This window comes from Oryzias latipes, chromosome 2 (assembly GCF_053564925.1).
Source record: "Oryzias latipes strain Hd-rR chromosome 2, Olatipes_Hd-rR_3.1".
Taxonomy (NCBI): domain Eukaryota; kingdom Metazoa; phylum Chordata; class Actinopteri; order Beloniformes; family Adrianichthyidae; genus Oryzias; species Oryzias latipes.
The window spans coordinates 24,066,608-24,079,441 of record NC_136238.1 but is presented as its reverse complement, the minus strand read 5'-3'; the positions used below and the strand labels follow the sequence as shown (position 1 = coordinate 24,079,441).

The window sequence follows — 12,834 nt, the reverse complement described above, 5'->3', positions numbered from 1 at the left end:
CAATCAACTTTATGGACCTTGTAAAAACTGATTAGTCTCTCCTCCTGTTCCTCAACACTCTCTCTCAAATCCAGTTTCACTTTCAGGGTTGGCTCACCTTCTTTCTGCTCCAGTAAAAACCTCCTGTATAGCACTGAGGCTCTCTCTGGATCTTCAGCTCTTTTCCAACCTGGCAAAGGGTTTAATCAAAATTGCTTTTACCCAAGGCATTTTAGGCAAGTAAATAATACAACGTTCCATAAGTTAAAATAAGAAAAAATATCGAAACGAATGAAACACACCATCATTTCCAGCAGGTGATGGCTGTGATGATCTGCTTTGTGGTGAAGAAAATGTCAACAAGCTGAAATTTGAAGAGCTGCTGCTTTCAGGAATACTGCTGCTTATGGGAACCCCCCGTGATGTACTTGGCTCTACTGGAATTTGTGTCACGTAATCCATCTGAGGAAAGCTAGATGGCAAGATACATATTCTAATAATTGAAGTACGTCTGAATCCAACAATATCCTTATGAAAAATAGTGTGTCTAACTGAAATTACCATAAAACTTTTAAAACATAGCTCTCCCAATGACTATGTTAAACCAAAAAGTGTGACCAACAGTTACAGACAGAAACCAACCTTTCCCCACAAGAACTTGCATGAAGGGGCATCAGGTCAGTGGAGAACGTCTCTCCACATATGGGGCAGGAATCCTGTAACAGTCAAATTAACATCATAAACCAAACCTAAATAATCATGATTATTTTTAGAAACGGTAAAAATTAAATGGAAGATACTCAAAGTTATAACTCCACTTTCTTACTACATCTGTGGCAAATTTGAAAAAAAAAACCTATGAATTTAACCCCATTATATTTTTCAGAATCTTTCCCAAATTATTGTGAAAAATAAATAAATAAAATGACAGACTTTTTTTCTATTTTTTTTACTCTCTTACTGACTTGCTTACCATGCCACCTGTAACTGGTTCTCCATCTCTTACGTATTACGTATTTGTCCTAAATATTAAACTGAAAAACAACTTTTAAAATACAACTAAAGAGAACTTAAGTTTCATTCAAGAGAAACTTAAAGACAATGAATGTCAATTACTATATGTAATGTAGTCATAACAATAATGAATTGGATCACTCACGACACATTGACAGGACTCGATGTGAAGAGAAAGCAGTTGCAGTGGTATAGATGTACCGCAGGTCTTGCAGTCATTCTTTGGCATTTTGACAAATTCTGGTGCATTATAGGGTAGCGGGGCTGTATCAATTGTTTCTTGTAAAGGAACAATGTATATTGTGTTTTTTCCATTATTGGAGGAAGACTTCAGAATTTTTGAACTGTAACCATTGGAGGATTGGGGCAGTGGAGCCATCTTCCTTTGGCCACTCCCACCTTGAAAAATACAGAACATTGATGTAAAAATGTCATTATTGTTGTGCGAGACAAGTATTCTTTCAAAAGTCGTCAAAAAATTACACCCTAAATTTAAATGGGGGGAGAACTGTTTTGTAAAACCATAACATCAGTCTTACCAGTGGCTTTTTGAAGAAGCCATCCACCACGCAAACTTTGTAGTTTCGAAAATTCCTCAAGTAGAACCCTATTTATCTGAACATAAAGAAATTTGGATTAATAATAATACCACAGTCCAAGAACAGATCACCGACAGTGACATGTGACTGACGTTTTCTGGATTTCTGGCGTTCATTGAGCAATGCTTATTAGTGTGAACATTTTTTATTAAGCAGCTGGAATCAAACATCAAATCAAATCATGTAATGTTCTATAAAGCCCTGTCTCAATGCAAATTAAGCAGAGATGTAAAACTAAAAAATAATACCAGAAATCTACAAATTACATAAAACTGAAAAACACAAAGGTCTATCAACTGAATGGCAAATTGGATTTGAGCACGGTCCAAAAATTTTCTGCAATGTTATAATAGTTGCTTCACCTCTGCATGATCAGCATCATCTGCAATAGTGACAGTTCTCCTTCCTAATCCCGCTTGCAAAAGAACAGTTTCATCCCTTGGAGTTCTGGATGAATTGTTGGGCAACAGGCAGAACTGTAGTTCTAACAATCGTGCACATGTTGGTCTTGGTGCATCAGGTGCCTTTCTTTTAAAACGTGCACTGTTTCCAGAAAATATTGCTGGAAAAGACCTTAAAATAGAAATACCACATGTAATTTAATGTGTCAACTTTCTTTTTTTTAAGTGATTTTAAGTACATCGAAGTAACATCATTAGAATAATAAAGTCCCCAAATCGCAGTGTCAATCAAAATGTTTATCACTGTAATATCTGTGCAACTTTCAGAAGATTAACTACACTAACAACTATTATGGAATTGTCCAATCAAAATGTAAACAAGAATCTTGCCAAACCAGCATTAAAAAAATGTTCAACAAGCAGCAATAAGCAGCAAAAGCAGCAGCAAAAGCAGTCATGAGAGGGAAAATCATCTCTTATTCAACGCATAAAAAACGCAAGGAGAAAGCAGATTTATTAGAATTAGAAAATAAAATAAAAACTCTGGAGACTGCTTATGCTGCTTCTGCACAGGAACACATACTGGGCGACATGAAAAATTTAAAGCTGCAGTTAAATGACATCATCAATAAACAAACACAATTCCAGATACAAAGGCTTCGACTGGAAAGATATGAAAACTCAAATAAATCTGGCAAATTTCTAGCTAATCAGCTTAAAATTAATAAAGAAAAATCAACAATCACTTCTATTATGGACCAAACAGGGAATGTCACCCATGACCCGGTAAAAATTAATAATGCGTTTAAAGACTTTTATCAAAACTTATACACTCCACAGATCAATCCATCAGAACAAAGCATCAACTCATTTCTCAACAATATAAACCTGCCCAAGTTAAACGAAGATCAAATCACAAATTTAGACTCTCCGCTCTCGTTGTCTGAGCTTCATGAAGCTCTGTTACTTATGCCTAATGGTAAAGCACCAGGGCCTGACGGCTTTCCTGCAGAGTTTTATAAGGAATTCTGGGAACAACTGGCACCAACGTTTTATAAAACGGTAAAATTTATCAATGAAAGCCAATCTCTACCACCTAACATGAACTCTGCCAACATTATCCTTCTTCTAAAACCAGACAAAGACCCCACGAGTCCTTCAAGCTATCGCCCCATTTTTTTTATTAATGCAGATGTAAAAATTATCTGCAAAGCACTAGCACAGAGAATAGAAAAAGTCACTCCTCACATAATTGACTTTGACCAAACTGGATTCATCAAAGGCAGACACTCGGATGACAATGTCCGCAGACTCGTTAACATAATAGACTTTGCCACCATCAAAAACCAGGAAATGACTATACTATCACTGGATGCTGAAAAAGCCTTTGATAGAGTAAACTGGAAGGTCCTCATTGCTGCCCTCCATAAGTTTGGGTTTGGAGAATCATTCATCAATTGGATCAAAATATTATATCACAACCCCAATGCATCAGTTAGAACTAATAAACAGACTTCCAACAGGTTTTTTCTTGGAAGAGGAACTAGACAGGGTTGCCCACTCTCCCCCTCTCTTTTTGCAATATTTATCGAGCCTCTAGCTGCAGCAATAAGACAGAATGAGAGTATTAAAGGAATTAAAACCAAACACAGCCATCATAAAATTAGTCTCTATGCAGATGACATATTACTGTTTTTAAGTAATATACATTCTGTAAATGAAACGGCAACAATCATTAATGAATTCTCTCTGATTTGACTCACAATACCAGTCAAATCAGGCAATATAAAATATCTAGGTATTTATTTTTCCCCCAAAATTTCAGAACTGGTGCAGCTAAACTACACCCCATTACTGAAAAACATACAGGACGATCTAACACGCTGGACCAACCTGCCTTTGTCCCTTATGGGCAAGGTAGCCACGGTAAAAATGAAAATCTTACCCAAAGTTAATTATCTCTTCTCAATGATTCCCACACAACCGCCATTAAAATGGTTCAAAACATTAGACTCATCCATATCAAGCTTTCTATGGAACAATAAACCTGCAAGAATTAGTCTAAAAACTTTAAAATCTGCAAAAAGCTGTGGAGGATTAGAATTACCTAACTTCCACAATTACTTTCTTGCAAATAGATTACAATACATCTTAAAATGGTTAAAAAATAATCCAGAACTAACTCATGGTTAGACTTGGAACAGGCGTTATGTGGAAAGATCAACCTGTCAGATCTTCCATTTATTAGCCAAATAGTTAAAAAACAGGATTGTTTCAAAAGTATTAATATAAATGCCACTTTAACAGCCTGGTGGGAATTTCTCAAAATATCAAAATCATCAATTCAACCGTGCAAAATGACACCCATCTGGAACAACCCAGACATCCTCATAAACAAAAAAATTATCCACTTCCCAGCTTGGCAAGCAGGGGGCATAAAACAACTAGAGCACATAATTATTGATAGAAGATTCATAACTCCCCAGGAACTTCAAGACAAACATGGAATATATAACTTCTTGGAATATCAGCAACTTAAATCAATTATTACTAAAAATTTTAAATACAGAGACAACGATTTAAAGCTACCAGATGTAGTTACCACTCTGATCAATTTCTCAATAAATAAAACTCTCTCCAAAATATACAAACTTTTATGCAATTTAGATAACAATATTTCACTTCCGACAACAAAATGGGATGCGGATTTGAGCATCAGCACAGATGAAAGTTTTTGGTCAGAACTTTGTCTAAACACCTTTAAAATGACAAAAAGTCCAAATCTGCAGCTAATCCATTTCAAAACTCTTCACAGAATTTACTACACTGGACAGAGGATGTTCAAGATGTGTCTCAGTAACTCAGACATTTGTCAGCACTGTGACAGTAGTCTACTCGACAATTACATGCATGCACTATGGTTCTGCACGCCTGTCCAGGCTCTCTGGCAGCAGGTATGTGCCGATCTATCAGTCTGGCTTAAGGTTTCAATCACAGCTTCACCGTCACTTTGTGTGCTTGGTGACATGAGTGCCATCGATGTAGAAGGAGGATTAGGCTCTATCATTTTCATAACTCTTTGCATTGCTAAAAAAACTATTTTAATAAATTGGAAAAGCAAAAAAAATATAAATATAACTCAACACAGAAATCTGCTGCTTGATCATATCAGCTTGGAAAAAATGTCAGCCCAAAGTTCAAGTAACTTCGAAAGAATTCGGTCTCTCTGGTCTCCCATAGCTAACTCCGTGACTTAGGGGGTGGGGGGGGCCTGGTCGTCGCTGCTCCTTGCCCTTCTGCCGTGGGCCGGGGTGGGGGTCGGGGCCTCCGGTGCCTGGCGGGGGTTGTTGGGGGCTCCGTTGGTCGGGGATCGGGTCCGGCGCCTGGGTGGGGCGGGCTGGGGCGCTGCGTGGTCCTTTGGGTTGGGTGTGGGGTGCGTAGTGGGGGGGTGGGGTGGTGGTCTGGCTTGGCTTGGGGGGGTGGTCCCTTTGCCTGTGCTGGGGGGGGTTGGCGGGGGGCCCTGCTCGGGGGGGGCCCAGCGGCGCTGGATGGGCTTCCCATCTACACCTGGGGCTGGGATCGGCCCTTCCCTGGCTCTGGGACGGGACGGGACAACCCTCTCGGGGCCCCCGGTCGCTCTGGGTGTCATCCGCCTGGCTGCGGGGTCTGGGGTGGGGTGGGGTGGGGGGCTTGTCGGCCCTGACCTGTGGGGGGGCATTCTGGGGGAGGGGGGGGTCCACTATTGGTACGGGGCAGGGGGGGTTGACGGGTCGGGGTCTCCGCTGAGGCCATCGGCGGTTTCCCCGGCCGGTTGGCTGCCTCGGTCCCGTCGAGGCCTGACCAGAGCTGTTCTAGGGCCGGCGTTTGGGGGTGGGGGCCTGGGCTTGCTCCGGGGGGGGCCGGCGCTTTCTGGGTCCTCTCTCTCTGTGTGGGGGGGGTGGTGCTGGGTCTGGGGTGTCGCCGCCTCCGGGGGTGGGGCCCCTGGGCTGGGTGGGCATGGCCCCCTTGCTGGGGGGGGGGGGGGGGACAGCTGTTTGACCACCGGGGGACAGTCTATCAGCTGTCCCCAACTTACCCCCTTCCTCATATAACCTCATAATAGGGTGAGGGGGTGGGGGGCTTAGCCTGCGATGAGCCTTGGGGGGAGGTTTACTAGGCAGTGGCCCCCCTCCTATGGTTGCCGTATGGAGTGGGCCCCCCCTCTTTCGGTTTTATTTGCACCTTAGACATGTAGGGCCCTTGGTAGGGGGGGTGCTTGGACATCACTGCCAGCAAGCAGCGGATGTCCTCCTAGCACCCTACCCGCCAATATTAACCGCACCTTAGACATTTAGGGCCCCTTGGTGGGGAATTTACTACACTGGACAGAGGATGTTCAAGATGTGTCTCAGTAACTCAGACATTTGTCAGCACTGTGACAGTAGTCTACTCGACAATTACATGCATGCACTATGGTTCTGCACGCCTGTCCAGGCTCTCTGGCAGCAGGTATGTGCCGATCTATCAGTCTGGCTTAAGGTTTCAATCACAGCTTCACCGTCACTTTGTGTGCTTGGTGACATGAGTGCCATCGATGTAGAAGGAGGATTAGGCTCTATCATTTTCATAACTCTTTGCATTGCTAAAAAAACTATTTTAATAAATTGGAAAAGCAAAAAAAATATAAATATAACTCAACACAGAAATCTGCTGCTTGATCATATCAGCTTGGAAAAAATGTCAGCCCAAAGTTCAAGTAACTTCGAAAGAATTCGGTCTCTCTGGTCTCCCATAGCTAACTCCGTGACTTAGGGGGTGGGGGGGGCCTGGTCGTCGCTGCTCCTTGCCCTTCTGCCGTGGGCCGGGGTGGGGGTCGGGGCCTCCGGTGCCTGGCGGGGGTTGTTGGGGGCTCCGTTGGTCCGGGATCGGGTCCGGCGCCTGGGTGGGGCGGGCTGGGGCGCTGCGTGGTCCTTTGGGTTGGGTGTGGGGTGCGTAGTGGGGGGGTGGGGTGGTGGTCTGGCTTGGCTTGGGGGGGTGGTCCCTTTGCCTGTGCTGGGGGGGGTTGGCGGGGGGCCCTGCTCGGGGGGGGCCCAGCGGCGCTGGATGGGCTTCCCATCTACACCTGGGGCTGGGATCGGCCCTTCCCTGGCTCTGGGACGGGACGGGACAACCCTCTCGGGGCCCCCGGTCGCTCTGGGTGTCATCCGCCTGGCTGCGGGGTCTGGGGTGGGGTGGGGTGGGGGGCTTGTCGGCCCTGACCTGTGGGGGGGCATTCTGGGGGAGGGGGGGGTCCACTATTGGTACGGGGCAGGGGGGGTTGACGGGTCGGGGTCTCCGCTGAGGCCATCGGCGGTTTCCCCGGCCGGTTGGCTGCCTCGGTCCCGTCGAGGCCTGACCAGAGCTGTTCTAGGGCCGGCGTTTGGGGGTGGGGGCCTGGGCTTGCTCCGGGGGGGGCCGGCGCTTTCTGGGTCCTCTCTCTCTGTGTGGGGGGGGTGGTGCTGGGTCTGGGGTGTCGCCGCCTCCGGGGGTGGGGCCCCTGGGCTGGGTGGGCATGGCCCCCTTGCTGGGGGGGGGGGGGGGGGGACAGCTGTTTGACCACCGGGGGACAGTCTATCAGCTGTCCCCAACTTACCCCCTTCCTCATATAACCTCATAATAGGGTGAGGGGGTGGGGGGCTTAGCCTGCGATGAGCCTTGGGGGGAGGTTTACTAGGCAGTGGCCCCCCTCCTATGGTTGCCGTATGGAGTGGGCCCCCCCTCTTTCGGTTTTATTTGCACCTTAGACATGTAGGGCCCTTGGTAGGGGGGGTGCTTGGACATCACTGCCAGCAAGCAGCGGATGTCCTCCTAGCACCCTACCCGCCAATATTAACCGCACCTTAGACATTTAGGGCCCCTTGGTGGGGAGGGTGAGGGGACGTCACTGTGAGTAATCAGGAGATGTCCCCTTAGTGCCCTACCCGCCAATTTTAACTGCACCCCCCTTAGTACACACACCCCTCCCCCCTCAATATATACATCCCAACATAAACACACACACATGCACACACACACCCTCTCAAACACACATACACGCACACACATTTTGCAAGGAAGGTGGGACCTGGGTCCATCTGTCCCCTGCCTCTTCCCTGGTGGGGGGTGCGGGCCCCTTTGCAACGGCGGCCGTGTCCCCGGGGTGCCGGCTTCCTGGGCCCGGCGGTGCTCTCTCCGCGCGGTGGGGGAGTTCACATTACATCTGAGCCGGGGGTGTCTGGTCCCTGGGGGGTGGGTTCTGGTCCTTGCTCCTGAGAGCTGGGCCCCGCCAAATTTCCAACTGTGGCCGAGCCTGGTCGGGCCATATTTATAACACCCCTTGTGGGCCCTCTTTTTTTCCACGGGGTTCCCCCCTCCTGGGCGGGGGCGGCGGGCCCCCTGCCTCGCTCCTCCCTGGACCAACCGTGGGCCGGGCGGATGGCTGCCTGGAGTGCGGAGCGGGTCTCCCTTGGGGGGGTCCTGGCTCGTACCTGGGGTTGGGGCGGGGGGATGCCCGGAACTCCTGGGTGGTGGTGGGGTGCTCGTTTGGGGCTGTGGGCGTCCTTCTCCGGTGGGGCTCTGCGTTGGGTTCTCCCGGCGCGGCGGGGGGGCTGCTCTCCTGGTTGGGCTGGGGCGGCGCTCTCTTTCCCTCCGTGCTTCCCTGGCCTCTGGCTCTGGGGGCCTTGCGGCGGCCCTGCTGGCCCTGGCCTGGGTGGCGGGCTTGGTCGCCCGGGCGGCGGTTGTTCCCTGCCGGTTCCCGTGTGGCGTTGGGGGGATTCCGGCTGCCGCTGCTGCTGCGGTGGGGGTCTTGGGGTGGGGATGGCTGGGCACTCTCCCTCCTTCTTTTCACGTTCCACCATCCATTTTAGAAGAACATAAACACTCACCTGAGCACTGGTGTTAGCTCACCTTTGCACTAATAGCTTGCATGACTGAATGACTGAAATATTTCACACTAGTTGGTTTTAAGGCATAAGTATGCGTGTGTGAACACTATCTGTTTTGTGTACCTGTCGACAGGTGGACATTTTTGCAGCTAGCAGGTGTGTTTATAACATTTGAGTGTGTGTGTGGACGGGCCCCGCCCTTTTTGTACTGCATTTGAACCTCACCATAATGATTAACAACCAGTAAACTTGTTGCTGTATGCTACTTCATGGTCTTATCCCCCTTCCCCTCCTATTATCATCCCCTACCCCCCCTCTCTCTAGCGTCCCTCTCTCTTCTTCCCCTCTTTCCTTTTCCGTCCGGTCCAACACCAAAGATTTTCAGACATAATTGAAATTAATAAAGTTTGTCCTCAATTACAAAAGGGGTTTATTCTGACATACCTTTGGTTAGTCTGAAGATTAATAACCCCTCTTGTTAAAGCAAAATATGTCCAACACAAGAGGCCCTCAGCTCTCATCTGTCTGCTCAGCTGTTGGACAGGACAAGTTAAAAAAAAAAAAAAAAAAAAAAAAAAATGTTCAACAGCACGACTGAGATAGTTGATGGACATTTTGAGTCATTGTTCTCCACCTTTGCATCTCCTGCTGGACCGTGTTTTGTCGGACACGCTGGTTAATACCAGAAGTTGCAGAGGTACCAGCCTGGGATTCAACAGGCCCACTTGCACCTGTTGAACTGCTTTGTCGTTGGACATTAACAGTAGACTGTTGGACCGCACGTTGTCTGATGCAGCTAAGAAGATTTCTTACAGCATTTTCTATCACTGCATCCTGTTGATCCTAAAAAAAGGAATATAGTGATAAAATGCTGGCATTTCTGGTGTTAATTAGTAGTTAATCATAAATACCTTCTTTATGTTTATGTTCAAGCAAGCGTGTTTTACGTTAAGTAATAACATGGTGTAATAACTGCATCATATTGCAAAACATTTTCAGTATTTCTGATTCTGTTTTGTTCTGCTGCAATACATGAATGTACACATGTATCATGTTAGATGCACAAATGAATACTGTTTCTCCCAACTGAGAGTTTCTGTAAGGAATAATATCACCTGATGTAGGGTAATTACAGCAGGTTGCAGTTTTATTGTTTGTTTCATGATTTCTAAATCATATATATATATATATATATATATATATATATATATATATATATATATATATATATATATATATATATATATATATATATATATATATATATATATACACATACACAACATCAACAGGACTCTAAGAGCCTTCATAGGAAACTCGATGAAGCTGTGGAAAACCACCCTTGAAGCCAATGGGAAGCCACTTGCACAAGTGTCCATCAAATGTGGGATATACCAAGGTGATGCTCTGTCCCCACTGCTGTTCTGCATAGGTCTGAACCCCCTCACCCAAATAATCAACAAGACTGGCTATGGATACCGACTCAGAAATGGGGCCAACATCAGTCACCTCCTCTACATGGATGACATCAAGCTATATGCTAAGAGCGAGCGTGACATTGACTCCCTGATCCACACCACCAGGATCTACAGTACTGACATTGGGATGTCATTCGGGCTCGAGAAATGCAGCCGGATGGTGACAAAGAGAGGCAAGGTAGTCCACACAGGAGGGGTCTCACTCCCAGAAGGAACAATAGCAGACATTGAGGACAGTTACAAGTACCTTGGAATCCCACAGGCAAATGGCAACCTGGAGCAGGCAACAAGGAAAGCTGCAACAGCTAAATACCTCCAACGAGTAAGGCAAGTCCTGAGAAGCCAGCTCAATGGCAAACATAAGACCCGGGCAATTAACAGCTACGCACTGCCAGTTATCAGATACCCTGCAGGAATAATAAGATGGCCAAAGGAAGAGATACAGACCACGGATGTTAAAACACGAAAGCTCCTCACCATGCATGGAGGGTTCCATCCCAAATCCAGCACCCTGAGACTGTATGCTAGTCGCAAGGAAGGAGGCCGAGGACTAGTGAGCGTAGAAGCCACTATCCAGGATGAAACATCCAAGATCCATGAGTACATCAAGCTCAAGGCCCCAACTGACAGTGTGCTCAGTGAATGTCTCAGGCAATGGAGAGCAGAGGATACAGTGCTGGAGGACAGATCCTCATGGGAGGACAAACCCCTGCATGGGATGTACCACCGGACCATAACTGAAGTGGCTGATATCAAGAAGTCCTACCAATGGCTAGAAAGGGCTGGCCTACAGGACAGTACTGAAGCGCTCATCCTGGCAGCTCAGGAACAAGCCCTGAGCACCAGAGCAATAGAGGCTCAGATCTACCACACCAGACAAGACCCAAGGTGTAGGCTGTGCAAAGAGGCCCCTGAAACAATCCAGCACATAACTGCAGGATGTAAGATGCTGGCAGGTAAAGCATACATGGAGCGCCACAATCAAGTGGCTGGAATAATATACAGGAACATGTGTGCAGAATATGAACTGGAAACCCCAAGGTCAAAATGGGAAACACCTCCGAAGGTGGTAGAGAATGAAAGGGCAAAGATCCTGTGGGACTTCCAGATCCAGACTGATAGGATGGTAATGGCAAACCAACCAGACATTGTAGTGGTGGATAAAGAACAGAGGAAAGCCGTTGTGGTGGATGTGGCAGTGCCAAGCGATGGAAACATCAGGAAGAAGGAACATGAGAAACTGGAGAAATACCAGGGACTCAGAGAATAACTGGAGAAAGCCTGGAAAGTGAAGGTGACAGTGGTGCCTGTGGTAATTGGAGCACTCGGGGCAGTAACCTCCAAGCTGGAGGAGTGTCTACAACAGATACCTGGAAAGACCTCAGAAAAGCGCAGTTTTAGGAACAGCTAAGATACTGCGCAGGACCCTCAAGCTCCCAGGCCTCTGGTAGAGGACCCGAGCTTGGAGGAGAAACCACCCGCGGAGGGTGAGAGGGGCGTATGTATGTATACATAGTATACTTTGTCGTTTGAGAAAGTTCTGTGAACGCATCAAGCAGAGATGCTGATTGGCCCTCAGATCTGTCGCTCAGCCTGTTGCTGGGGGGTTTGGACCAATGGGGTTCAGCCATCGAAGAGCGATCGCGGCAGAAGGGATTAAGGACTTGCTGAATACGTTTTTGGTTATGGCCTACAGTAACTACAATAAAGAACCTTAAAAGAGATAAAGTCTCCGTGCCTCAGTGTGGGAAAGGGACACTACAGTATTTACATGTATTTAAAAAAAAAAAAATTATCTCCAGAACACAGTGGATTCATTATGATCGGCGAAAAAACAAGCTCATTAGATTTTCCCTTCGTGAAATCGTTAACGTCATTTTCGTCGTTAAAAACATCAAGTAGTGAGCATGGTGTCCGAATCACTTTCAACAATATACACGCCTATAATAAAGTTTTTAATAGCTAGCTATGGTTACGATGTGAATTCGGACAGTCTAAGTTACCGCGGTACTCGCCGCCGACTTTTATACAAACCACGGAAGATCAGAGTAGTTTATAAAATTTGGTCGGCGTAAATTTATAAACTCTCAAGGCACACAACGAACGAACAAAAACAATGATTACTAAGGCAACTTACCCCAGCTTGATGCGCCATGGTATTGCTGTAGCGGGCCGGTCCAACATCAAAAGGTATACGGGCGCGTGCATCTTCTGGGTCCTGAACTCTGATTGGTTGACCCCCACCCCCTCCAAGACCCCCCCCCTTCCCCCCCAGACCCTCCCCCCCCCCCCCCCCCCTTGTTCCATTATCGGACACAGATCTGTTTTGACATAAATGTCTCGCAAAGAATGTGTCAAAAGTCGAACGCAGTTGAAGCGAGCTGTGATTCACGGCAGCAGATTCGCGCATACGCAGCAGCACATTCGAGCACACGCGGCAGCAGATTCGAGCAGTTGTAATCGTGGATTTGAGGTTGTAACT

General features: G+C 47.0%; 1 protein-coding gene across 1 annotated transcript in view; it reads left to right on the top strand.

Moving 5' to 3' along the window:
• Positions 1-12,834, top strand: part of LOC110016657 (uncharacterized) — a 310,438-nt gene that overhangs the window by 163,546 nt on the left and 134,058 nt on the right. The window lies entirely within an intron of this gene.